Below are 5458 nucleotides of genomic sequence, written 5' to 3' on the forward strand. Positions count from 1 at the left end.
AGTAAAATTCCGAGTTTGGCATGCTCTCACACTGACACCGGTTTGCTAAATTAGCTGAGCAGAATCTCAGAAATGCTAGAATAAATCCAGGCAGAAAAAAATCCAAAAATATCATCCAGGATCATACAGGACATTTAAGAATTCTGGTTGAATTCTGGTTGGCTTATTCGTCTGCTCCAGAAAAAGCTTGTTCTGTTGACCTCACCGTTGCCACTCTGGTTTTATTGATGATGGTGTTTGCTTTCAGAGTGTGTGTTAATGTATTAGTGAAGGACTCCATGGGTCACACATGACATGACAGAAACCCAACTCAAATGTACTTTGGCAAAGGAAGGTTATATTTGCTCTCATAACTGAAAAGATGAGGAATGATCTGGCTTCAGGCGTGGCTGACTCCAGGGGCTCGAATGGTGGTGTACCCGGTAGTCTCTAAGTGGTTCCCAGTGATTCTTGCCTCCTGGTATTCTTGCCCTCTGTAATCCCTTTCTCTTGAGTGTAAGGTTGGACCTAGAGACTTGCTTCAAAGAGAATATGGCAAAAGTGACAGGATGTCATTTCCCAGACGAGGGCGTGAAAGGGCTGACTTCTGCCTTGTTTGCAACTGCTCACTCGCTTTTTTCCCAGCGTGCTCTGACTGGGTGACTCTAGCTGCCGTGTTGCGGGTGGCCCTGTGGGGGGGCCCAGGTGGCAAGAAATGGACGTTTCAATCCTAGAACCAGTAAGAACCTGAGGCCTGCCAACAGCCACGTGAGCTAGCTTTTAAGTGGGTCTTTGCTTCCCTGGTAGCTCAGAGGTTAAAGCATCTGCCTGCAATGTGGGAGACCCAGATTCGATCCCTGGGTTGGGAAGATCCCCTGGAGAAGGAAATGGCAACCCACTCCAGTATTCTTGCCTGTGAATCCCATGGACGGAGGAGCCTGGTGGGCTACAGTCCATGGGGTCACAGAGTTGGACATGACTGAGTGACTTCACTTCACTTCACTTCACTTTGAGACTTAGGACAGCTGTGTGAGTACAGCCTTTCTCCTACTGGGGCCTTGAGAAGACTGTACTCCTGGTCAACATGTTGACTGCAGCCTTGTGAGAGACCCTGAGTCTAGGTGGACCCTGGAACATAGTAAATACCTGCTACATCATCAACAGGGTTACTATTTTCACTGTTCTTTAAATGTAGGAACAAAATCTGAACTTGGCACTTCAGATAGTGATTAATCAGCTCACCCTGTTCCGAACACTTCTAATAATAGAGTTTAGTCTGCAGTGCATGCTTTTTGGTGGGGCGCGGGGGGACTAGTGTTGCCACATCATACCATTGATTCAAGTTGATCTTATAATGAACAAAAAGTTTCCCACTTTTGTTTTATGTGAACTGCTGATAATCACATTGTTATATTCTGAACTCAGCTACTGAACACTGATGCTTATAGCATTCTTTGTTGTTTGTGCCCAGTGCTTTTGAATCTTTTCCTTTGTCCAGCAATTCAGTTGGATGTGCACTGTTGTTGTATGGAGAGTTTGTCCGTTGGGTGAACATGCCGTCCATCCTGTCCCCCAAGGCGTTGAGTGAGCTCATTCTAGACCCACTTTGGCTGATAATCAACCTGATCTCTGTTTGTTTAGTTGGCTATGGATGCTCCTGATTGTTCTAATTGTCAACCCAACATGGCTTCATATAGTTTATTGCTAATGTGTAAGAGTTCCTGCTGTTCCATATTTTCGCCAACACTTGATATTATCAGAAGTAACTTTGTCAGTTTTATGAGGGTGAAATGGTATCTTATGGTCGTTATAATGAGAGACACCCAGTTTTACTGAGATTGAGCATGTTTCCGTATCTATTGACTGGGTTATGGTTTTCTTTGCCACTTTGTATCGTTTGATCATTTTTCTGAACTTAGATTTTAAAAATCTAATAATATATCTTAGACATATCTATACACATGAATGTGTAGTGTGTCAATGAAAAATCAAATAACAGTCAAGCTAAGAAAAAAGAAAAGAGAATTTTTATTTGAGCCAAACTGAGGGTTATAACCCAGGAAACATTCTCAGAAGCTCTGAGAACTGTTTGATTAATCAGGAGTTAGAGATGCAATTTTATACATTTTTGAGACAAAGAATTTGTGTGTCATATTGATAGGTTAACAATTGTGCACACAGTTCATCAATGTTTTTTTTTTTAAGCCAGTTATATATGTATTGATACAGAATAAGCCTTTGTTCAATGTGACCCCTATATGAGATGAAAAGGAAATATTGATAATTTTAGGATTACAATGCTGGCATCTGAAGAAAGGGACCAATTTTTCTCAAAGATTGATTTCCTCCTCCTATTTTTTTTTAAATTTGTTTGTTTGAAATGAAATAGTCTTCATTCTTCAGCAACTACCAAGATGACCCCCAGAGGTTCCCGTAAGACAGTAACAATCCACCCTGCAGCTTTACTTCATGAAGGAGGGTGAAATCAAATCTATCTAATCTGAAGATCAGGCCTCAGCGTGAGCTGGCCTCAGGGAAGAGAGGAGGGGACCGCTGTGACAGAGGCGATGCTGTGGCGAACATGGCACAGATGTGGAGCAATGGAGACACAGCCAGTCAGGGCTGACTGATCACTTGCACAGCCCACCAAGTCCCCACAGATTTGAGCCAAGTCATTTAGAAGGGATTCAGGCCACTGCATTGTTCTCGCAGAGGAGCAGCCAGTGTGTGTCCTCCTGCGCACTAGGGCTGGCTAACCGTGCAGCAATTTCGTGAGTTTCTGCTAGGTATTTCCTGGTATCTTACTTTGTGTCCAAATCCACCTAAAGTATACACTGGTGTCCCCAGTGACTAAGAAAGGCTTTGTGCTCACTTAAGAAAATTTTAACTGGAGGCTAATTACTTTACAATATTGTGGTGGGTTTTGCCATACATTCACATGGATCAGCCGCGGGTGTGCATGTGTCCCCCATCCTGACCCTCCCTCCCACCTCCCTCCCCATCCCATCCCTCAGGGTCATCCCAGGCACCAGCCCTGAGCACACTGCTCATGCATCGCACCTGGACTGGCGATCTCTTTCACATATGATAATATACATGTTTCAGTGCTATTTTCTCAAATCATCCCACCCTCGCCTTCTCTCACAGAGTCCAACAGTCTGTTCTTTACATCTGTGTCTCTTTTGCTGTGCTCACTTTTAATTGTAGTTGATCCTGTTATGCAAAATAATAATTCAAACAAGATAAGAAAACAACACTGCAGAATCTTAGGAGGGGCTGAGGGCTTTGTCCCAATTCCTCTTTACATGAAAATCCTGTTGCCACAATAATAATAATAAAAAAGAAGCCAGCTGAGGCAGCACAGTCTCTAAGACCCCTGGATCACTGGTGAGGAAACTGCAGCTCCAATTCAATAGGCGCCAGGCCCAACCAAGCCCACAAGGCAAGCATCCCGTTAGAGGGCAGAGGTCAGGGCCAGAGTGGGTATTCCACACACCTTTTATACAGCTGCTCCAATTCTTTGCTTAGTCTGTGCTGGGGCTGAAACTCATACATCATTGCATTTATGATCTTGCAAGACTAAAAATAACATAAAAAAGCCACGCTTTTTTTTTTTAAGTTTCCCCCAAAGAGGTTTTGCAATCTACTTTTAAAATTAATTTATTCCTTTTGGAAGATTCATACTGAAAAGACAGGAGAATTATCGGTTGCCTAATTCACATCATTAATGGGAAGTAGGTATCTGAAGAGTATTAAAAATACTTAAGACCATGAACTTGTTCCTTAGATGTTTCATCCCACCCCTGTGTGTCCCATCCAATGGATGACAGCTGGTCCCGAGCTGGACTCCCCAGGAAGAATCCACTCTGACTGTTTGCCCTGCTATCCAGAAGCAGTGAATCAGGCCTCTGACATATTCCTTTTCTGCATGAAAGACCTTCTCCTTTTGTATTGTAGAAAAATGTTGCAGCCTTGCCATGAGGACAGCTCTACTCTCAAGACATCGGTCCTTCTGCATGCCCCCTCACCTAGCCACACATACGAAAGGACTCTGACACAGATCAAGTCCAGAGGGAGAGCCTGGGGTCGAATCCCATGGTGATTCCTGTGAACCTGAAAATCACAAGATGGGATGGCAAGGAACCCCTAACCCACAGGACAGTTTCAGAGGCGTGGCAGGGATAGGTCACACAATCTGTCTAGGAGGAAGGGAGCTGCTGTGACACCACAGACCTGATGGGGTAAAAGAGATGGTCACCGGACCTGCAGAAGTCAATGTGAGATAATATAGGACATCCGGAACATGATAAGTGCACACCATAAATGCAGATTATTATGCAAATGAAACTTAATATGGCATTCTTAATCCTGTTTTCTTAAAATGGCATTCTTAATCCTGTTTGTCCAGTCATAACGGACCTGTGATTGCATTCACCCACCGCATCTCAGCTGGACAGCCATTTACCAGCTTCGTGAAGCCCAAACACATTGCTGTAAAAGGACTCTACACATGTGAACAGACATCCCCCCTCACCCTGCTGAGTCCAGGAAGCAATAAAGTGAAAACTACCAAAGATAAAAGACAGAGTCAGTTACTATACTTAGCTCTTGCTATACAAAAGAAGTAGCCCCTGGCGCCAACTTCAAGAAAAAAAAGGGAATAATACAATTTAAATATTCGAATTTCAAAATGTTGATGTTCTCCTTTCCTAAGGCACAGTTAAGAAGCCCCAGAGAAAAACTGGTAACGCTGAGGGGTGTGCTCTGGAAACGATGTGTCTGTGTCGCTGTGCGGCAGTGACAGGGAGGTGTCACTCCAAGGCAGCCAGCTGCTCAGTTTCACAGCGGTCTTTCTTTGCAGTTTCTTAATTCTTTCTGTTTATTGTTGGTTTCCTTTGCGATTTTGTTCTTGATTCTCTTTATCCAGTTTCCAAAATTCACTGAGGCTTAATTCTTCAAACTGCTTCTTGACAGAGAGGAAAGCACAACCAGATGAATGCTTTTTATGTTCTTCTATAGGGTCGTCATCTGGCTCCCAGCCTTCCAACTCCTTGAAGCAGAAGAAACACTGAGCCAAGTCAGGCTTGCTCTCAGCGGGACAGTGGATGAAGCCTGCCGCGGCCATCTGCTCCGAGATGCAGGCGCAGCCCTCTAAGAAGGGCCAGTTCTTAAACGTGGAGATGCAGTGGTCCTTGAGGTAGAGCTTCCAGGCAGGGGGCAACCACCGGGTGCCCATCCCTCCGCCCCCAAGTGATGCCTTGATTCAAATCCAGTGGTTGACGGCCTCTGCGAGGCATGTTGAGGCATCCTCCTGTTTTGAGGAGGTCTGGTTAATATATATCGCAGATGTACACTGCACATTGGGAAAGGCCTACCACAAAGGGCCCATATCATTACTTTTTTCTTTTCGTCTTCATTTGATTGCCCTACCATAGAAAAAGATTTATGATTTTTCCTCCTCATCTTCCTCCTTTTGATC

At 44.3% G+C, this 5458-nt stretch overlaps 1 pseudogene; it reads right to left on the bottom strand.

Annotated features, from left to right (window-relative positions):
- Positions 1-4790: 4790 nt before the first annotated feature.
- Positions 4791-5215, bottom strand: LOC138439694 (baculoviral IAP repeat-containing protein 5 pseudogene; annotated as a pseudogene).
- Between the last annotated feature and the right edge of the window lie 243 nt (positions 5216-5458).

Source organism: Ovis canadensis, chromosome 4 (genome assembly GCF_042477335.2).
Source record: "Ovis canadensis isolate MfBH-ARS-UI-01 breed Bighorn chromosome 4, ARS-UI_OviCan_v2, whole genome shotgun sequence".
Lineage (NCBI taxonomy): Eukaryota > Metazoa > Chordata > Mammalia > Artiodactyla > Bovidae > Ovis > Ovis canadensis.